General features: G+C 32.9%; 1 protein-coding gene across 4 annotated transcripts in view; it reads left to right on the plus strand.

The window, feature by feature from the left end:
• LOC136030952 (zwei Ig domain protein zig-8-like) overlaps positions 1–23,563 on the plus strand; it is a 278,116-nt gene that overhangs the window by 17,272 nt on the left and 237,281 nt on the right. Inside the window, exon 1 of one of the 4 annotated variants that reach the window (XM_065710091.1) lies at positions 6,828–6,846. The exons of the other annotated variants lie outside the window; for them this stretch is intronic. The gene's annotated coding sequence lies outside the window, so the exon portion shown is untranslated. Of the gene's footprint in view, positions 1–6,827; positions 6,847–23,563 lie in introns of those variants that run through there. 4 annotated transcript variants of the gene reach the window in all.

Here is a 23,563-nt window from a genome sequence, read left to right on the forward strand (position 1 = left end):
TATTAAGCTATATACCTTTGGTGCGTGGTCCCCCCCCAGCTACTGCTCACAAGCCAGCCCTGAAGGAATAAAAAAAACACTTACAATAAAATTTTACGCCTAACGCCAAAAAATGACAGAAAATAGCACGGAAGAGCTATGGTAAATATTTTCAACAAGTAGCTCATCTTTGATTAGGGGAATGAGTTGCATAAGTTGTGCTACTAGTGATAATAATGAGGAAAACGGCCAATAGAAATTAGTTTACAAAGTGGCACTGAGCTATACTATGTTCAATATCAACATGAGCGGCTTGGCGATCAGCGATATCGCTAAACAAGACAGTGAAAAAGTGTCATTTGTTCCTACGATCCACTTTGTGACAACCACACCGAATTTCAATAAATAAACACTGCCAGAACTCTGTCAAACAGAAAAAAAGACTAGGAGAAAATTATCATATTTTGACAGCTAATCTACAACTTCAGTTTCCTCATTTGAATGGTCTTTTATAAGAGAACAGTTGTCCGAAAAAAAAAAGAAAAGTAAAAAAAATCTTGGAGAAAAGTATATCCATTTCTATGTGACTTGAATCAAACATTTAGTTCAAAAGTCAGTATTGTGGTATATGAGTCGTTCAGGAGTCAAATAATAAAGCCCCCTTTTATTATGTTTTACACTGTTGGTATCTATACATTTTAACTCAATTCTGTCTTTTGCATACATAAGGGTGTGATAAATAAATATATATATATATATATATATATATATATATATATATATATATATATATATATATATATATATATATATATATATATATATATATATATATATATTGGAAATATTTAAGAAACCAAGAAACTTGGGTAATTTTCAACCCGTTGGAAAAAGCAAAAAAGACAAAGTAGATATTGAAAAGTGAATATAAAAAATGGATCTACAGCTTCAAGCAAATCTGAGTTTTGTGAGTCCTTCCGTAGTAATACTAATAATAATTTTAGAAAATCCAGACGAAAATATGCTGTAGCTTATGCCTTTACAGCTTGAGCCATATTTCTGTTTTGTGAGTCCTTCTATAGATATACTAATCAGAATTTGAGAAAATACAGACCGAAAAGTGCTTTAGCTTATGCCTCTGCAGCTCCAGCCTAATCTCAGCTTTTTGAGTTCTTGCATAGTGATGCTAATAATAATTTGACAAAGTCCAGACCCAAATGTGCAGCAACTTGTGTCTTTGCAGCATGAGCCTCATATCAGGATTGTGAGTTCTTGCATAGTAATGCCAATAATAATCTAACAAAATCCAGACAAATATGTGCTGTAACTTGAACCAAATCTGATTTTTTTTAGTTAATAGTAATACTAATAATAATTTGAAAAAATACAAACCAAAATGTGCTTTAGCTTATGCCTTTTCAGCTTGAGCCTAATATTAGCTTTGTGAGTTCTTGCATAGTAATACTAATAATAATCTAACAGAGGCCAGACCAAAATGTGCTGCAGCTGGAACCAAATCTCAGTTTTGTGAGTCCACAGTAATACTAATAACAATTTTAAAAATCCAAGTCAATATGTGCTACATCTTGTGCCTTTGCAGCTTGAGCTTAATCTCAGCTTTTTCAGTCCTTCCGTAGTAATACTAATAATAACTTGAAAAAATACAGACTCTGTTCTTTAGCTTATGCCTTTGCAGCTTGAGCCTAACCTCAGTTTTGTGAGTCCTTCTATAGTGATAATTAAATAAAAAAAACTAGTTTTTAACTGAAAGTAAGGAGCGACATTAAAACTTAAAACGAACAGAAATTACTCCGTATATGAAATGGGTTGTCCCCTCCGCAGTCCTACGCTCTTTACGCTAAAGTTTGACTCTTTGCCACAATTCTACTTTTTAAAACAACTAAAACTTTAGCGTAAAGAGCGTGGGACTGCGGAGGGGACAACCCATTTCATATACGGAGTAATTTCTGTTCGTTTTAAGTTTTAATGTCGCTCCTTACTTTCAGTTAAAAAACTAGTTTTTTTTATTTAATTTCTGAACGTTTTTGAATTAATGCATGTTTGATTTTGGCTCTCCGCACATAAATTATTGAAATGAAATTAGTATATTAATTTTTTTTTGGCTAAATGGCTTTCTCTTAGTTTTGATCAGACGATTTTGAGAAATAAGGGGTGGGGAAGGAGGCCTAGCTGCCCTCCAATTTTTCGGTTACTTAAAAAGGCTACTATAACTTTTAATATTCAATGAACGTTTTTATTAGTAAAAAATATACGTAACTTAAGAATTAACTTACGTAACAAACTTTTATATTCTTATATTTTTATTATGTGTACGAGGGGGTTTGTACCCTCGTTAATACCTCGCTCTTTACACTAAATCGTAAGTTTTGTTCCAATTCTTTAAGAATGACCCCTGAATCAAATAGGCCGTTGAATAAATAGTTGAAATCACTAAAAATATTTTAGCATAAAGAGCGAGGTATCTATCTCCTCCTAAATACCTCGCTCTTTATGCAAAAGTATTTTTAGAGCCCTTCATATGCGTAATAATCTCTGTTTGTTTTAAATTTCAATGCTATTCCTTACTTTCATTTGAAAAAACGTTTTCATGTTTATTTTTTCATTGTTTTTTTTTATAGTAATGCTAGAAAATCCTGCGCCCTTTTCATTGAATTTTTTTCAACCATGGCATATTTCTCCAAGGAGAGATCCTCCCACATAGCCCCCTCCCTCAACCCTACCCCCAAAACCAAAAAAATCCCCCTGAAAACGTCTGTACACTTCCCAATAACCATTATTATATGTAAACACTGGTTGAAGTTTGTAACTTGCAACCCCTCCCCCAGGGACTGTGGGGGAGTAAATCATCCCCAAAAACATAGTTATTAAGATTTTCGACTATGCCAAACAAAATGGCTATCTCAAAATTTTGATCCGTTGACTTTGGGAAAAAAATGAGCGTGGGAGGGGGCCTCGATGCCCTCCAATTTTTTTGGTCACTTAAAAAGGGCACTAGAACTTTTCATTTCCGTTAGAATGAGCCCTCTTGCGACATTCTAGGACCACTTGGTCGATACGATGACCCCTGGGAAAAAAAAAAAAAAAAAAAAAAAACAAAAAAACAAACAAATAAACACGCACCCGTGATTTGTCTTCTGGCAAAAAATGCAAAATTCCACATTTTTGTAGATAGGAGCTTGAAACTTCTACAGTAGGGTTCTCTGATACGCTGAATCTGATGGTGTCATTTTCGTTAAGATCCTACGACTTTTAGGGGGTGTTTCCCCCTATTTTCCTAAATAAGGCAAATTTTCTCAGGCTCGTAACTTTTGATGGCTAAGACTAAACTTGATGAAACTTATATATTTAAAATCAGCATTAAAATGCGATTCTTTTGATGTAGCTATTTATATCAAAATTCAATTTTTTAGAGTTTTGGTTACTATTGAGCCGGATCGCTCCTTACTACAGTTCGTTACCACGAACTGTTTGATAATAATAATTTTCAAAAATCCAAATCAAATGTGTTGCAGCTTCAACCAAATCTCAGTTTTGTGAGTCATACTAATAATACTTTTAAAATCCAGACCAAAATGTGCTGCAGCTTGTGCTTTTGCAGCTTGAGCCTAATCTCAGTTTTTTTAGTCCATAGTACTACTAATAATAATTCGAAGTAAATCCAGACCGAAATGTACCGAATCTTGTGCCTTTGCAGCTTGAGCCTAAACTCAGTGTTGTGAGTCCTTCCATAGTAATACTAATAATAATTTAACAAAATCCAGAGCAAAATGTGCTGCAGCTTCAACCGAAGCTCAGTTTTGTGAGTCCATATTACTACTAAGAATAATTTGAAAAAATCCAGACCAGAATGTGCTGCAGCTTATGCCTTTGCAGCTTGAGCCTTATCTCAGTTTTGTGAGTCCTTCCGTAGTAATACTAATAATAATTTGAAGAAGTGCAGGTAAAAATGTGCTTTACATAAAATACAGATACAAATGTCTTTACATCTTGAGTCCAATATCAGTTTTGTGATTCCATAGTAATACTAATAATAATCTGAAAAATGCACATCAAAATGTGCTTTAACTTATGCTTCTGCAGCTTAAGTCCAATCTCAGTTTTGTGAGTCCACAGTAATACTAATAATAGTTTAAAAAAAATGTGCTGCAGCTTATGCCTTTGCAGCTTGGGTCTCACCTTAGTTTACTGAGTTTTTTCATAGTAATACTAATTGCAATTTGACATAATTCATCACAAAATGTGCCAGAGCACATTTTATATGCTCAACAAATGAGCCAACGACTAATCTTTCTGCATATTTTCGCCAACAGTTAATTATTTGGATGTGATACAACGGATGAGCTATATATATGGCTCCTTTTTCAATTTTATCTCTTTGATGACTTTTTATAGACTTAAACTGATTTAATACTGAGTGGTATATGGTAGAAATATAGGCCGTCTTCTTCGTTCAAAAATATTGCGCCAACTATAGTTGGGAAAATAAGGTGCCAACAAGTTCAAGTAGATTAGTCTTGCAAGTCATTCTTGATTTTTACAAGTTAGTGAAAATGCGATTCTATGAAAATTGTAATACCAGTTTTTCTTCATTTGTATAAATAAAATATTTAATAACTAAGAACAGTTTGATTCCAAAAACAGCTTTTAGACCAAAAATTTGTGTACACTTTAATATTATAGGCTCAGTTTGTTAACAGTACAGACATATGAATATATCTGTCTGTAGGGAAGACATAAAAAGTAGTAAAATTATAAGAACAGTTTTGGAATCTCAGTAGGTACATATAGGACGAGAAGGTCATTTATAAGACCCTGTATTCGATACTAAAAATTTTAAGCCTTTTTTCAGCGTCTCGATTGTTTCTAACACTTTTTTTTTGTTATTTGTGGAAACAGAATTGATAGCTACGAATTTCTTACTAACGATTCACGGAAACGTATTTATTGACCAATTTCTGGTCGATACAGTCCATAGTGTCCATACGATACAATACAGTCCAATTTCTTCCTCAATAAATTTGTTTTACTTTCACTATGTGAAGTAGCTTTTTCATCAAAATGTTGTAAGCTATTGTTCAGTCATCAAGGAGGAAAAGAGATGAAAGAAAGAAAAATTTAGGATTCAACAGGTCTCTTTTTTGGCTTGCACTGTCAGCCCGATTATTTTGCGGAAAGTGTTTCTCTAAAAACATGTCAGAAGCTTTTACATTTCAGAGAAGTTTCACATATCTAAAAATTCAGTTTGCGTATCAAAACTAAAGGGACAGAACCTTTTCAAAGGATTTTGGACAGACAGAAAAGCCTGACCGAATCTTCTTGAATTGGATGATAGAATATTTGTCTTCTAAGTAACAATGTTCCTCTATGATATTATTAAATTTTAGAACTGTTTAAAATTAGCTTTATTTCTAAACTAAGAAATTAAGTTTAAAATAATTTTCCCAAATTGTTTAGTTTTTATATATTTACCCGCATAACCGAATTAAAATTTTTTCAAAATCCATGACCGTTATTCAAAACAGGTGTTAGACAAACCATTAGCCGGTTTTTATAAAACTGTAAAAAAATCCTGATATGCTCAATTTTAATTAAAAGACCTCTATTTGGAAATCTGCATTTTTTAGTAATAGTAGGTGCTACAAAAAAATTACAAAAGTTTACAAAACATGGTTTATATAAATAGTCATAATAGTTGTTAAATATACATTATATTATATGATAGGAATTTACAGTTTACCTTAGAAATTGAAATTGCAAATAAAATCTCATTCCTAGATGTTCTAATTATTCGTAACTTAGATGAACTCAATTTTACTATTTTCAGAAAACCAACACAAAACAATAGATATTTATATTTTGAATCAAACCACCCCCCACAAGTCAAAAGAGGCGTCGTAATGTCTCTCGTCGATCGTGCCCTAAACATTTGTTCTGATTCCTACATCACAGCTGAACAAGACTTTGTCAGGGACATACTTTTCGGAAATGGGTATCCTCTTTTATTTATTAATAATACAATTAACCGTAGAGTGAAAAGACACTCCCATAAAATCAACGATAATTTACCATGTGAGAATCCCGATAAGCCCCAAAACATAATTTACCTCCCATATATTCCAAAAATCACTAGAAATCTTAAAAAAGTATGCACACAAAATAATCTGTATGTTGTATATACCAATAATTTGAAAATCATAAATCTCCTAAATTCTGGTAAAGATAAGACTCCAGTTACTCGCCAAATAGGTGTCTATCAAATACCATGCGACTGTGGCAAATTCTATGTAGGGAGAACCCACCAGAATTTCGAGAAACGCCTACAACAGCATAAAGATGATATCACCAAAGCTCTGAATTCTAATATTACTTCTGTTTTTTTTTTTTTTTTTATTCTGTTTTAAGCAGTCATGTTTTCGAAAATCCTAGCCACAAAATACCTTTTGAAGAATCCGCCATTATTAGCAATGATCTAGGCACAAAGTAAGTAGTTCGGGAAGTAATTGAAATCATACTTAAGATTAATAATTATATTTCCTTAAATAGGGATTCAGGAGAATATTCACTGAATGCTCTATACATAAATTTAATTAAAAATGACCTTACGAAATATTATAAATAACCAATAAATATTAACACAGAACCTGTCACAAATAGACCTATAACATCAGCAGCGAAAAAAAGCTAGGCTGGCATTAAAAACGTGTTTTTAAATCATTTTCTTTCATTTCAATGAATTGCCTCGTTTGATAACAATTTATTTATCAGTCCTGGTTGAACTTCGCTGAGGTAAGGATGCTGGGACTATTTTGAAAAACTTCATTTTAGGTTTATTGATTTTATCCTCTTGTAAGTTGTTTTTTCTCATTTGTATTCCTGAGGACGGCCCTTGGACATAGAGCCAAAATATTTCACTCTAATTTGTTTCCCACTGTCTTAAAAATTCCCTATTGTTCTTCTTGTTTTAGGTGTTAAATATATAAATTACTTATATAGTTAACTATATAATTGTGGATGTGTCGTTACTCTTTCCCACTTGGGGGACCAAAAATTTGCATAATTAAAAATATTGCACTTTTCCTTAAAATAAAGATAGAGGGATACTTGGATGTTTTTTTTAGGAAATCAATCTTTTGGGGCCATATACTAAATAGACATATATCAATTTTGAATGAGCTTTGGGAAAGATATGCAGTTGTTCTGGCAGTATAAATTTTCATTTACCTGAAACATAAAATCCATCTGAAAAACGGCAACTAAGGCAGTTTTTTGCTTTTTGGATCTGATTTCTGTGTAATTTTTTATTGCTCTTCATTTCTTTAAGCCCATTTAAATGGTCTTTACCTTTATAGTTTAGGCCTACCGTTAATGTATTTACAGTTATGGTTATACCGTTTTTACGGTCTTTAAGACGGTTTTAGCCCTCCCTCCCTCCACCCTCTAGATATTTTTCTCCATTGTACATACACAGAACTAGACGAACTTGTACAGTGATTAAATAAAAAAAAACAAGTTTTTTTTTAACTGAAAGTAATGAGCGACATTAAAACTTGAAACGAACAGAAATTACTCCCTATATGACAGGGGCTTTTCCTCCTCAACGCCCCGCTCTTTACGCTAAAGTTTGACTCTTTCTCTTAACTCTACTTTTTAAAACAGTAAAAACTTTAGCGTAAAGAGCAGGGCGTTGAGGAGGAAAAGCACCTTTCATATAGGGAGTAATTTCTGTTCGTTTTAAGTTTTATTGTCGCTCCTTACTTTAAGTTAAAAAAACTTGTTTTTTTTTAGTTTCTGAACGTTTTTGAATTAATGCATGTTTTTATTTTGGCTCTCCGCACATAAATAATTAAAATAAAATTTGCATATTAATTTGAAAAAAAAGAAGAAAAAGGAGCGGGAGAGGAGGCCTAGTTACCCTCCAATTTCTTGATTACTTAAAAAGGCAACTAGAACTTTTAATTTTTTACGAATGTTTTCATTTGTAAAAAATATACGTAACTTACGCATTAACTTACGTTACGAACTTCTATATTCGTATGTTTTTATTACGTATATAAGGGCGTTCACCCCTCGGCAATACCTCGCTCTTAACACTAAAGCTTAAATTTTGTCCCAATTCCTTAAGAATGACTCTTGAATAAAAAAGGCTGCAGAATAAATAGTTCAAATTACTAAAAATACTTTAGCGTAAAGAGCGAGGTATTACGAGGAGGCGAGCCCCTCATATGCGTAATAATTTCTGTTCGTTTTAAGTTCTAATACTGCTCATTACTCTCAGTTGAAAAAACTTTTCATATTTATCTTTTCACTGTTTTTTTAAATAATGCTAGAAAACCCTGCATGTTTTCAGCATGTGTGTTGTCTAAAAATAGGTCTCACAGGACACAGATAGTTCAAACCCCCTACCACCCAAATATATGTACATAAGAAAACTAGCTATATAATTATTCTATGCTATAGAAACCTAAAATAAGTCTTAGCAAAACTAAGCCTTTCTCCACTGGTTCCCCGAACAGGAATTGAAAGAATTGTCTATAAATTGCAACTTGTTAAAATTCGTATCCCCCGTGCAACATGCGATTTGGTGACAAGACTATAGGTATATCGTGCAACAACAGGACATGATACTTCCATCATTTGATTTCTAGGTTTCTGACTAATCTCTTCAATTAGCCAGAATTTTTATAAGATGCAAAATGCCTTTAAACTGAGAAAAACTAATGGGTCTTTGTCTTCGAGAATGTCAGCAGACGCTGAGGCTCGCAAAATGATTTTAAGGTATCAAATCCCCTTAACATGTTCATTTACAATTATAACTGTTTGGGCACTGGGATGTCAGGCCCATGCAGAGGTAGGGACAAGGATCGACCCCTGCCAAATACCCTGTGATTTTTATAGCTTTTGAATGCATCTCTTATATATTTGTTACTAAAGTAAGGAAACTAAAAACTAAGAATTAAAAATTAAAAAAAACTAAAAACTCAAAACTAAGAACTAAAAACTGAAAAATAAGAACAAAAAACTAAAAATTAAGAGCTAAAAACTGAGAAAACTATCCTTTTTCGGACAGCTTTCATTCAAATTTCAATGTATCTTCAATCTAAGAGATGTAAAGCATTTTCGAAGTAGTACCTTCAATTAGATATTTTTTCAAAAGACCAAACTGTCTCTCTATGAGGAATAAATAACCGTTCAAATGGGGATAAGTAAATTTGTTACACAGTAAAAAAAAAAAAAAAAAAAAAAAAAAAAAAAAAAAAAAAAAAAAGACCAAATATTTAGACGTTTGTATCTGTTTTCACTGTCTAATAAATGGAATAATTTCCATTTGAATGTTTATTCGCTAAGATACATAATATATTTCAAAAGTGACATTTGATAGACAAATGAATAAGTTTTTATTGCAAAAGCCCTTGGGCCATAGCAACACACAAAAAAACACAAAGAAAAAAAAATCTATCGAATGTTGGTAAAGGGGATTAATATGTTCAAAAAAATAAATTGTCAGAGTGCCGGAAAATGGCATGCCAACAATTTGTACGGAACATATATCTTAAAAATTGAAAAAAAAAAGCTCCATTTCTATTTTATTACGAAAGCTAGTATGTACATTTTTTGTAAATGCCAATGAAGTTTGATATTTCTAAAGGAAATGAGTTAAACCACGAATAAATATGTTTGGCCCATTCTGCAAACATGTTCTGTCCTGACACGTAACATTAATTAATTTAATGCCAAGAGGAAATAGTAGCCGTGATTAAAACGTTCCAAGAGAGTTATTTACATAAGTTGAAGCAATCATTAGCTAGTGCAAAGTTTGTTTTCATAGCATGTTTAGAGAACGCTAAAACTATCAAGTTTCTTGAAGTAGCAAGTTTAGCATACATACTAGTCATTAGATGGATAGATAGATAAATTTATTTAACAAACTGTGGGCCATGGTGGAAACAAATAATAAACACTAAATAATCATAAACTCAAAAAGTAAAAACGGTATTATTTCTCATGTCTAATAGAAATATTGCTTTACAAAGTTAACACCCTTTAGAAATGCATCTCTATACTCTATGGTTAGCCAACCCAACTGTTTCAAAATCCGTAAGTCCCAAAATCCGTGGCTGCTTAACAAAGGTCAAGGCTGTATCCAGGAGGGCTCGGGTGCCTGACCCCCCTAAACTATAAAACCCCATTGGGTTGTAAATTATGGTTGTTTCCAATCAGTACGCTCAACTATGTATTTAAAATTCGTCTATAAAAAATTAAATGAGTCTAGATCGTTATAAACTTACGAAAAGGTAATGTTTCAAGTTGCTCTTGGACTAATTAACATTTTCAACCCCTAAAGTCAATTCAAGTCAGGTAAAAAAATTTTTGGCAAACTTACACACTCCGTCAAAGAGCTCAAATTTCAGCTCCTTCAGTTCTTTCCAAACACCCAAGATGGGTAAGAGATCTACTTCACAAGGATTTCCTTTTTTCCCCAATTGAAAAAAGCAAGGTCTCAATTCCAGAGTTTTCTAAGAGTCTTTCCAGTGAAATTAAATTAAAAAGAAACAACAACAGTTTATTGAAAAAAAAACAGAAAATTCTTCTTGGGGAATTTACCCTGCAGAAAGCTGCCTCGAAGAGAATCTCTCCATTGAAAATCCCCCCCCCCTGCGGAAAGATCCTCTAGACAATTTCAACCCAGTGAAATTCTCCAGGAGAATTCCCTTTAACATCTACTCACTAAAAATTGATTCTGCAAAGAGAAAATAAGACAAATGATAAGAATTTCGTGCAGGAATTCTGACAAAATTCCCCATTTCTAAAATTTCTCCTGACAAGTCCTCCCTCCAGAAACTTCCCTCCCTATGGAAAATTCCCCGTGGAAAATCCCTTGGAAGAGGATTCTCCCCCCTTCGTGAAAAATGTCTGCATATTTTTCAATAGCAAATACTGTGCGTCAACAATGGACAAACTTACACACCTTTCCCCCAGGGGGTGGAGGGGGTTATATTATCCCTAATGGCACAGTTACTACACTTGTAAACTATGCTGAACTAAATAGCTACGTTAAAATTTTGATCAGACGACTTTGGAGAAAAAGAGACTTGAAAGGGGGACTAGTTGCCCTAGCCCTCTTCCGATATTCTAGGACTATTTGTTCGATACGATCACCCCTGAGAAAAAAAGAAGCAAAAACAAATAAACACACACCTGTTATATTTTATTATGGCAAATATTACAAAATTTTACGCTTTACGGGATATTTAAATCTTAACTGTAAGGTTCTCTGATACGCTGAATCTGCTGCTTCTGTTTTAATTAGAATTTCTTGACTTTTAGGGAATATTTCCCTCCTTTTTCCGAAATCAGGCACATTTTCTCCGGCTCTTAGCTTTTGATGGTTGTCGTTTACCTTATCGAATCTTATATTTTGGAATTAGCATAATAAGCCGGTTTTGTTGATGTATCTATTGATATAAAAATTCCGTTTTTTATAGTTTCGGTCACTATTGAGCCGTATCGCTCCTTTCTTATAGTTTGTTGCCATGAACTGTCTGAAAATGAATCAAAGGAAATCAAAGGATGAATCAAAGGGATCAAAGGAAATAAGTGTTTCCATTAAACTATGAATCTATGGAAAACAATCATTTTTAATAACGAAGGAAAGATACATTTATTTGTGAAGAAAGACCTAAAAAGACCTGAGCATGTGAGCAAAGTTCTAGACAACGAAGATAAAATTCTTAAAACATTGTAGGCTACCGTCCTCTATAATAGGGTTGCCAGTTCTAGTGAATTTAGTCCTTAGTCAGGTGTGTCAATTGGGGACAAAAAATAACATTTTCTCGGGTAGAAGTAACTACCCGAGAACAGTAACTAGTACTGTTACTGCTGTTGTCTTATTTTTGAACCCGCCTAAAACCATTGGTGAGTGTCCTTTGTTTACCTCTCATTCCAGGCAATTCCTATGTCCTATCTTATTCATATGTCGATTTAAATTCTTGGTCAACCTGCTTGAGACTCTAGGCAGGCATGACTTGCTAAAAGATAACAAACCGTGTATTGGTTCAATAAGAGAGGCATCCCCATACTTCTGCCGTTTACCAGCCAAATTAACCAAACACTTGGAAAATTATAGGTTGTATCACTATCTTAGCTCTATGACTATCTACCATGGCTCTACTGCCCTAGCAATGACGCATGGACGGATAATAGATAGTCATCTCTATTAGCAAATGAACTAACCTCTTCCTTTTATACAATCCTACTAAGAGGGGAATCAATGTCAGGTTTGCTTCTCACTCAATTGGATTATCTGTGTTGGCTTTTTCTACAATTAGCCATGACTTGTTGCCCACAATTATTCCATTTTAATTCATTTAAATTCATTATTTTGTTGTTCTTTGTCTTATTTTTTATCACATGTTCCATCATTTCTATTTATGCCAAAAATCTAAATGTAAGGGGAAAATGTATATTGAAAATCAAAATTCAACTGTTTTGATGTTTCGAAATATGAGAATCGATTTGAACATCATGAGAATATACTTTATTAATTCACTCCGTTTGATTTGGTTGTTTTATTTTTTTGCACTATTTACTAAATTTTCCTTATAATTTCACTTATTTCTTATTCATTTATTCAAGAATTATGAGAGTTTCCTTGAAAACTACGAGACTATGTTCTGCTAAGAGACTGCTCTTTTTTAATAATAGGTCGTTTCAATAAAAAAAAAAAGGTGTTCATGATCATATTCTAAGTAGAAAAGTCTATCAAAGGAAACAGTTGTTCCTTTTGAAGTATCAATCAATGAAAACAAATTGTTTCTAGTAATAGAAAAAAAGAATTTGTGTGTGTAAAAAAGGAAGGAAAAGACCCAAAAAGACCTTGGCATGTTGAACAAAGTACTTGGTAGCAAAAAAAATGTGTAAAACATAAAAGGCTACATTCTGGTATTTCAGTGTTGCCAGTACTCAGGGCTTTATTCCTGAGCCAAGTTGGTAGGGGGATGGGCAGGAGGATTGAAAAATACTTTTTTTTAGTATTCTCATAGAAAATAGCAGCAAAATTTTTCTTTCCCCTTGATTTTGGAAGATATATTTTGCACTACCATCCTAAACTCTTATGTGTAGACATCCTCTCGTGATCCTTTAAACTACATAAAAGGTTCTTAATTAAATGTTGTCTTAAAAAAAATATATATATACATTATATATGATACTTGTTTGATGTAGTTAGATCTTTTGCAAGCCTTGGGGTTTATTTGCAATTAAATATTGTGATATTTTTAAATTCTAATATACAGCCATTAAGAGCAGCAGCAATTTTGATGTTGACGAAATACTATGATTTGTTGGAGGATTTTTAATATTTGTTTCACAGTCTTGCAAAGTTTTCGAATTATTTATCGCTGGCTTTCCGCATTACCTTACTTAAAATAAGAAACACTATGAAATTTTGCATATTTTACAATCCATTCGAAAAAATTAAGGTAAAAAAATTATCTTATTTCCATTACAAGTGCAAGGTTTATGTTCCCCTGCGAACCCTACGAAATGTGTCAAGATTGCAACTGTAAATAACACCAAAAGGACAAGATACTCATGTAATTAGATTCATTAGTTTTATATCCATCAATTCACTGGAACTATTTTTATGGTAAAACCTGTAATTTTTCTAAAAGAATGATTTAACCTTGCATAAATTATAAGAGAATCTACCAATTTTTTCATGTTTTTGACTTATTTTCGAGTTTAAAAGAAATTAAACAAAAAAAAACAAGTTTTTTTTAAATGAAAGTAAGGAGCGACATTAAAACTTAAAACGAACAGAAATTACTTCGTACATGAAAGGGGCTTTTCCTCCTCAACGCCCCGCTTTTTACGCTAAAGTTTGACTCTTTCTGTTAACTCTACATTTTAAAACAGTAAAAAACTTTAGCATAAAGAGCAGGGCGTTGAGGAGGAAATAAAAACAAAGAAAATTATTAACAGAAAATTCTCGTAAAAACAGCATGTTTTCTTAAGAGAAGAAAAGGCGTAAAATAGCCTGTTCTTTCAGTTTTATTTTAAGTTTTTTTTAAGCTTCTTTTTTCAGTAAAGTTGGTTATTTTTTAAGGAAAAGGCCAGGCTTTTTTATTATTACCTCTGCTGATTTTTGTTTTTGCCATGCAAAACAACGATTTCTACTTGAAATTAAACACAATAAAAACACACAAACAAAAAGAGTGACACTGAAACTTGAACGAATTAAATAAAAAAAAAACAAGTTTTTTAACTGAAAGTAAGGAGCGACATTAAAACTTAAAACGAACAGAAATTACTCCGTATATGAAAGGGGCTTTTCGTCCTCAACGCCTCGCTCTTTACGCTAAAGTTTGACCCTTTCTCTTAACTCGACTTCTTAAAAATTTAAAAAACTTTAGCGTAAAGATCTAGGCGTTGAGGACGAAAAGCCCCTTTCATATACAAAGTAATTTCTGTTCGTTTTAAGTTTTAATGTCGTTACTTACTTTCATTTAAAAAAAACTTGTTTTTTTTGTTTAATTTCTGGACGTTTTTAAATTAATGCATTTTTGATCTTGGCTCTCCGCGAATAAATAATTAAAACGAAATTTGCATATTAATTTTTTTGGGCTAAATGGGTTTTTCATAGTTATAATTGGAAGATTTTGAGAAAAAAGGAGCGAGAGAGGAGGCCAAGTTGCCCTCCAATTTTTTGATTACATAAAAAGGCAACTATAACTTTTAATTTTTTACTATCGTTTTCATAAGCAAAAATATACGTAACTTACGAATTAACTTATGTAGCAAACTTCTATATTCGTATGTTTTATTGCGTATATGAGGGGGCTCACCCCTCGTCGATACCTCGCTCTTTACGCTAAAGCTTAAATTTTGTCCCAATTCCTTAAGAATGACCCCTGAATCACAAAGGCCGTAGAATAAATAGTTGAAATTACTAAAAATAATTTAGCGTAAAGAGCGAGGTATTACGAGGAGGTAAGCCCCTCAAATGAGTAATAATTTTTGTTCGTTTTAAGTATTAATGCTGCTCCTTACTTTCAGTAGAAAAAACTTTTCATGTTTATTTTTTCATTGTTTTATAAAATAATGCTAGAACATCCTGCACCCCCTCCATTGAAAGTCTCTTCCCCCATGAGAAGCTCCTTCATGGAAAGATCCTCCAACGTAACCCCCCCCCCCCTCAACTCTCCCCCAAACCAAAAAAATCTCCCCGAAAACGTCTGTACACTTCCCAGTAACCATTACTATATGTAAACACAGGTCAAAGTTTGTAACTTACAGCCCCTCCCACGGGGACTGTGGAGGAGTAAGTCGTCCCCAAAGACATAGCTAATGGGTTTTTCGACTATGGTGAATAAAATGGCTATCTCAGAATTCTGATCAGGTGACTTTGGGGAAAAATGAGCGTGGGAGGGGGCCTAGGTGCCCTCCAATTTTTTCGGTCACTTAAAAAGGACACTAGAACTTTTAATTTCCGTTAGAATGAGCCCTCTCGCGACATTATAGGACCACTCAGTCGATGCGATCACCCCTGGGAAAAAAACCCAAAAAAACAAATAAACACGCATCCGTGATTTGTCTTCTGGCAAAAAATGCGAAATTCCACATTTTTGTCGATAAGGGCTTGAAACTTCTACAATAAGGTTCTCTGATACACTGAATCTGAGGGTGTGATTTTCGTTAAGATCGTATGACTTTTAGGGGGTATTTCCCCCTACTTTCTAAAATGAGGCAAATTTTCTCAGGCTCGTAACTTTTGACGGGTAAGACTAATCTTGATGAAATTTATATATTTAAAATGAGCATTAAAATGCGATTCTTTTGATGTAACTATTGGCATCAAAATTTCATTTTTTAGAGTTTTGGTTACTATTGAGCCGGGTCGCTCCTTATTACAGTTCGTTACCACGAACTGTTTGAATAGCATACTGTGACTATGTTCCTGAAGGGAAAAAGAAACAATTACCCGTAGTCTGTTGTTGCAGAGCCCAATTATTTTTATAAGAAGATATTTTGCAAGACAAATTAACTGAACAGTTTTCAAGAACAGGAATAATTTCAGGCACAATTGCTGGCAAATATTTTTCAATAGTCGAATAAAATCTATTGGTTGATGAAGCTTAAATAAGCCAATAAAACTTTTTATCAATAGTGGAAAGTCTCAAGTCTAGTATTTACCACTTTTTTGCATTCGCTGGTCAATATAAATTCACTTTTGACTGACATACTTCTAGCTAATAAAATAGGTTTTTATTTTATATCGGGATAAATTTGAATATGACACGAACATATTTCTTTAATGAATGACTTTTGAACTTCAAAGACAAAATGTGACGCTGTAGTTTGGCAAAGTGCTTCATTCAATTAAAGGGCAACGAGTCACCTTCTATATTTGACAGATATTATCATCTTAGATACTGGAGGTGTCAATCATTTGTTCTTCTCAGTAATCTTGGTTATGATGGTGATCTTTTTTTTCAATGTAATAAGAAATAAAAACATACAGCTAGAAATAATGATTGTTTTCAGTAAAGTACAATTTATGTTCTGGTTTTTGGAAGGCACAGGTAGCGTCAGCCCTTCTTCTCTTTGTTGTAATTGTGCTTGTTTTGATTTTAACTTGGTTATTTATTGCAATTTCTGTTCATTTTGCATTTTATTTAGCCATTGATAGCGGTTCAAAGTTGTTTAACACTAGAAAAATTATTTGACTTTTATCTGTTCACCTCTGGTTTAATGTACCTCTTCACTTTTATCTGAAAAACCTATTTTTTGGATTTTTTTTTTTTAAACCAATAACTATAATAAGCATATACCCCGGGTTTGTTGGAAATTAAATAAAAAAAAAACAAGTTTTTTTAGCTGAAAGTAAGGAGCGACATTAACACTTAAAACGACCAGAAATTACTTCGTATATGAAAGAGGCTGCTTCCTCATCAACGCCTCGCTCTTTACGCTAAAGTTTGACTCTTTCTCTCAATTCTTCTTTTTAAAACAGTAAAAAACTTTAGCGTAAAGAGCGGGGCGTTGATGAGGAAGCAGCCTCTTTCATATAAGAAGTAATTTCTGGTCGTTTTAAGTTTTAATGTCGCTCCTTACTTTCAGTTAAAAAAACTTGTTTTTTTTATTTAATTTCTGGACGTTTTTGAATCAATGCATGTTTTGATTTTGGCTCTCCGCAGAGGAATAATTAAAACAAAATTTGCATTTTTGTTTTGCTAAATGGCTTTCTCATAATTTTGATCGAATGATTTTGAGAAAAAAAGAGCGGGGGAGGAAGCCTAGTTGCCCTCCGGTTTTTTGGTTAATTAAAAAGGCAACTAGAATTTTTGATTTTTTACGAATATTTTTATTAGTAAAAGATTTACGTAACTTATAAATTAGCTTAAGTAAAGAACTTTTGTATTCTCATATTTTTATTACATACAAGCTGTTGGGGTGGCGCTTCGCGCCACCCCAACACCTAGTTGGTGGGGGTGCTTCGCGCCCCCCCCCCAAGCCCCCCCGCGAACGTAAGTCGTTACGCGCCATTGTAGTTGTGTCCCTATGTCCCACCTGTGAATATAGATATATATATATATATATATATATATATATATATATATATATATATATATATATACATATATATATATATATATATATATATATATATATATATATATGGTTTTAACTACGTAAAACTTGCGAATATACAACATTCTTTGCTGTCCCATTGTCTTTGCATATAAATAGATTGTCAGGTTTACCGACTCTTGAACATGCAACATATAATGGTCCATGGGAAAACAATCTGTATTCAGATCTATACCTCATGATTCTAATGATTGCCCTTGAGCGTTGTTGATGGTGATTGCTAATCGACCATTCCCTGTCCCGGTGTCCCGGTCGTCATTTATATCCCCCTGTTTCCCCCGGTGTCCCCGTTGTAGTTGTGTCCCTGTGTCCCGGTCGTCATTTATATTCCCTGTGTCCCGGTCGTCATTTGTATCCCGGTGTCCCGGTCTGTATATACATTCGTTTTTTAGTTTTGTTTTTCTCCTTTATTTTTTTCCTTTTTTTTTTTTTAGTTTATTTAGATTTTTAGATTTTGTAGTTTTTTTATTAGTTTTTAGTTTTTTTTCTTTTTAGTTTTTTTGTAGTTTTTACCTTCTTTTTAGTTTTGTTAGTTTTTTTTTTACTTATGTCCTGGTCGTCATTTATACTCCCTGTGTCCCGGTGCTTTGTTGATTGCTAATCGAACATTCCTTTTGTCCTGGTCGCTTTCTCTTTGAGTGTCGTCATTTATTTTTTTCTTTTTTAGTTCTTTTAGTTTTTACCTTTTTTAGTTTTTTTAGTTTTTTAGATGAAAATTTTTTTAGTTTTTTCCTTTTTTTCTTTTTAGTTTTTTATTGGTTTTTACCTTTATTTTAGCTTATTTTTCAGTTTTTTCCTTTTTTTTAGTTTTTTTTATTTTTTATTTTTTTTAGTTTTTAACCTTTTTTTAGTTTTTTTAGTTTTTTTAGTTTTTTAGCTTTTTTACTTTTTTTATTAGTTTTTAGTTTTTTTTGTAGTTTTTGCCTTTTTTTAGTTTTTTCAGTTTTTTTTTTTAGTTTTTTATTGGTTTTTACCTTTATTTTAGCTTATTTTTCAGTTTTTTCCTTTTTTTTAGTTTTTTTTTTAGTTTTTAGTTTTTTTAGTTTTTTACCTTTTTTTAGTTTTTTTAGTTTTTAGTTTTTTAGCTTTTTTATTTTTTTTTATTAGTTTTTAGTTTTTTTTGTAGTTTTTGCCTTTTTTTAGTTTTTTTAGTTTTTTAGCTTTTTTATTAGTTTTTAGTTTTTTTTGTAGTTTTTGCCTTTTTTTAGTTTTTTTAGTTTTTTAGCTTTTTTATTTTTTTATTAGTTTTTAGTTTTTTTTGTAGTTAGTTTTTTTTAGTTTTTTACCTTTTTTTAGTTTTTTTAGTTTTTTTAGTTTTTTAGCTTTTTTATTTTTTTTATTAGTTTTTAGTTTTTTTTTGTAGTTTTTGCCTTTTTTTAGTTTTTTTAGTATTTTAGCTTTTTTATTAGTTTTTAGTTTTTTTTGTAGTTTTTGCCTTTTTTAGTTTTTTCGTTTTTTAGCTTTTTTATTTTTTTATTAGTTTTTAGTTTTTTTTGTAGTTTTTGCCTTTTTTTAGTTTTTTCAGTTTTGACGTCACCTGATCCAGTTTTTTCAGGTGACGTCACCTGATCCACGATCCACAGATCCACAGACAACTTATTTTTATATATATAGATATGAGGGGTTTCCCCCCTTGTCAGATCCTCGCTCTTTACATTAAAGCTTAAATTTTGTCCCAATTCTTTAAGAATGACCCCAGAATCACAAAAGCTGTAGAATAAATAGTTTAAATTACTAAAAATACTTTACCGTAAAGAGCGAAGTATTAGGAGGAGGTGAGCCCCTCAAATGGGTAATAATTTCTGTTTGTTTTAAGTTTTAATGCTGCTCCTTACTTCCAGCTGAAAGAACTTTTTCATATTTATTTTTTCATTTTTTTTAAATAATGCTAGTAAATCCTGCGCTCCCTTCATGGAGATTTTCTTCCGCCATGACAAACTATCGATGGAAAGTTCCCCCAGCATATCCCCCTCTTCTCAACCCCTCCCCCAACCAGAAAAATCCTCCTGAAAACGCCTGTAAACTTCCCAATAACCATTACTATATGAAAGCACTGGTCAAAGTGTAACTTGTTGCCCCTCCCACGGAAACTGTGGGGGAGTAAGTCGTCCCCAAAGACATAGTTATAACGTTTTTCGACTACGCTGAATAAAATGGCTATCTCAGAATTTTGATTTGTTGACTTTGGTAAAATAATTATCTTGGGAGGGGGCCTAGGTGCCCTCCAGTTTTCATGGTCACTTAAAAAGGGCACTAGAACTTTTCATTTCCGTTAAAATGAGCCCTCTTGCAACATTCTAGGACAACTGGGTCGATACGATCAAAAAAACAAAAAACAAAAAAACAAATAAACACGCATCCGTGATCTGCCTCCTGGCAAAAATACAAAATTCCACATTTTTGTAGATAGGAGCTTGAAACTTCTACAGTAGGGTTCTCTGATACGGTGAATCTGATGGTGTGATTTTCGTAAAGATTTCTATGACTTCTAGGGGGCGTTTCCCCCTATTTTCTAAAATAACGCAAAATTCTCAGGCTCGTAACATTTGATGGGTAAGACTAAACTTGATGAAACTTATCAAACAGTTCGTAAGTTTTAATGTCGCTCCTTACTTTCAGTTAATTTTTTTTTTATTTAATAAAAAGGAAAAGGCAATAGTAGCCCCTGGGATATGCGCTTTATACTTCTTACCTCTTCCATTATAGTTATTCCATTATAGTATTTTGCAAAAGAAGCTCTGTTACTTGCAAGGTCAGTATCAATTACAATATTATCAAACAGTTCGTGGTAACGAACTGTAGTAAGGAGCGACCCGGCTCAATAGTAACCAAAACTCTAAAAAATGGAATTTTGATACCAATAGCTATATCAAAAGAATCGCATTTTAATGCTGGTTTTAAATATATAAGTTTCATCAAGTTTAGTCTTACCCATCAAAAGTTACGAGCCTGAGAAAATTTGCGTTATTTTAGAAAATAGGGGGAAACACCCCCTAAAAGTCATAGAATCTTAACGAAAATCACACCATGAGATTCAGCGTATCAGAGAACCCTTTTGTAGAAGTTTCGAGCTCCTATCTACAAAAATGTGGAATTTTGCATTTTTTGCCAGAAGGCAGATCACGGATGCGTGTTTATTTGTTTTTTTTTTTTTTTTTTTTTTTTCCCAGGGGTGATCGTATCGACCCAGTTGTCCTAGAATGTTGCAAGAGGGCTCATTCTAACGGAAATGAAAAGTTCTAGTGCCCTTTTTAAGTGACCAAAAAAATTGGAGGGCACCTAGGCCCCCTCCCACGCTAATTATTTTCTCAAAGTCAACGGATCAAAATTCTGAGATAGCCATTTTATTCAGCGTAGTCGAAAAACCTTATAACTATGTCTTTGGGGACGACTTACTCCCCCACAGTCCCCGTGGGAGGGGCAACAAGTTACAAACTTTGACCTGTGCTTACATATAATAATGGCTATTGGGAAGTATACAGGCGTTTTCAGGAGGATTTTTTTTGGTTTGGGGGGAGGGGTTGAGAAGAGGGGGATATGCTGGGGGAACTTTACATCGAGATTTTGTCATGGGAAAAGAAAACTTCCATGAAGGGAGAGCAGGATTTAATAGCATTATTTAAAAAAAAAAAATTAAAAAATAAATGTGAAAAAGCTTTTTCAGCTGGAAGTAAGGAACAGCAATAAAACTTAAAACAAACAGAAATTATTACCCATATAAGGGGCTAACCTCCTTATGATACCTAGCTCTTTACGCTAAAGTATTTTTAATAATTTCAACTATTCATTCTACGGATTTTGTGATTCAGGGGTCATTCTTAATGAATTGGGATAAAATTTAAGCTTTAGTGTAAAGAGCGAGGTACTGACGATGGGGCGAATCCCCTCATATATGTAATAAAAACATGAGAATACAAAAGTTCTTTACGTAAGCTAATTTTTAAGTTACGTAAATCTTTTACCAATAAAAAGATTTGTAAAAAATTAAAAGTTCTAGTTGCCTTTTTAATTAACCAAAAAATCGGAGGGCAACTAGGCTTCGCCCCCGCTCTTTTTTTCTCAAAATCATTCGATCAAAATTGTGAGAAAGCCATTTAGCCCCCCCCAAAAAAATATGCAAATTTCGTTTTGATTATTTCTCTGCGGAGAGCCAAAATCAAAACATGCATTGATTCAAAAACGTTCAGAAATTAAATAAAAAAAACGAGTTTTTTTAACTGAAAGTAAGGAGCGACATTAAAACTTAAAACGCACAGAAATTACTTCGTATATGAAAGAGGCTGCTTCCTCATCAACGCCCCGCTCTATACACTAAAGTTTTTTACTGTTTTAAAAAGAAGAATTGAGAGAAAGAGTCAAACTTTAGCGTAAAGAGCGGGGCGTTGATGAGGAAGCAGCCTCTTTCATATACGAAGTAATTTCTGTGCGTTTTAAGTTTTAATGTCGCTCCTTACTTTCAGTTAAAAAAACTCGTTTTTTTTATTTAATATATTTAAAATCAGCATTAAAATGCGATTCTTTTGCTGTATGTATTGGCATCAAAAGTTTTTTAGAGTTTCGTTTACTATTGAGCCGGGTTGCTCCTTACTACAGTTCGTTACCACGAACTGTTTGATAATATTGTAATTGATACTGACCTTGCAAGTAACAGAGCTTCTTTTGCAAAATACTATAATGGAAGAGGTAAGAAGTATAAAGCGCATATCCCAGGGGCTACTATTGCCTTTTCCTTTTTATTAAATAAAAAAAAAATTAACTGAAAGTAAGGAGCGACATTAAAACTTAAAACGAAGAGAAATTACTCCGTGTATGAAAGGGGCTGTTCCCTCCTCAACGCCCCGCTCTTTACGGCAAAGGTTAACTCTTTCTCTCAACTCTACTTTTTAAAACAGTAAAAAACTTTAGCGTAAAGACTTTTGATGGGTATGTCTAAACTTGATGAAACTTATGTATTTAAAATCAGCATTAAAACACGATTCTTTTTATGTAATAACTGTTGTAAAAATTCCGTTCTTTAGAGTTTCAGTTACTATTGAGATAGGTCCCTCATTACTACAGTTTGTTACCACGAACTGTTTGAACAGAGATATTTTTCTTTGAAGTTTTCTCGCCGCTTCAAAGTATAGAAATTATTTTGATTGATGCTGTCAAAATACTGTGATATTCTTTTGAGTTGGATTACCATCAAGTGTCAGATGAAGTCGAGATAAATTTTATTTTTATGTTACATATATTACACATTAACAGTGCGTTGACACCAGAAACATGGCAAGCATTAAAAGAGGAAGATTTAGAATAGGAAACTCGACCCATCACATAGGGAGGCGGGCCATAAATCCCCTTCTTGTAAGATCTAAAAAAAGAATTTATAAATTAATTTTTTGACATAACTCTTGACAAGTTTAAAGCCTACGGCTCCTCTGCCTTTATGTCAAAACGTATCAAATACTGTAAACACTTGAAATTACTTAACCCATTCAAGGTAAGAAATAAGACAAAGCTGAATGGTCAGGGTGTCAGAGAGTAATTGTCTCACTATAGTTGCCCCCCCTTAATATTTTAAAAAGTAACTTTTTGGTATTTTTATTGACAAAATTTAAATTTAACTGACCCTCCCGCCTAGACTTTGAAAAATACGTTTTCCTTGTATCTTCTTTAAATAAGAAAAGACGTACCTCGCCCCACTACAATCTCCTGAACTGGCACTCATAATCTACTTTTGGACTTGGTCTGAGGACCTATAAATGTTGTTTTTGTATAAAATTGCTGGTGACACTCAAGAAAATTTTGATGTAGAAATGAAAATCATAATACAAATAAACTTATTTTGACATCTATTGAACAGTATAGTAACTTAAAATGAAAACATTTTGAATTTTCTACACACTTAAGCATACACTTGAATGCCTCAGAC

This window comes from Artemia franciscana, chromosome 9, assembly GCF_032884065.1.
Source record: "Artemia franciscana chromosome 9, ASM3288406v1, whole genome shotgun sequence".
Classification (NCBI taxonomy): Eukaryota; Metazoa; Arthropoda; class Branchiopoda; order Anostraca; family Artemiidae; genus Artemia; species Artemia franciscana.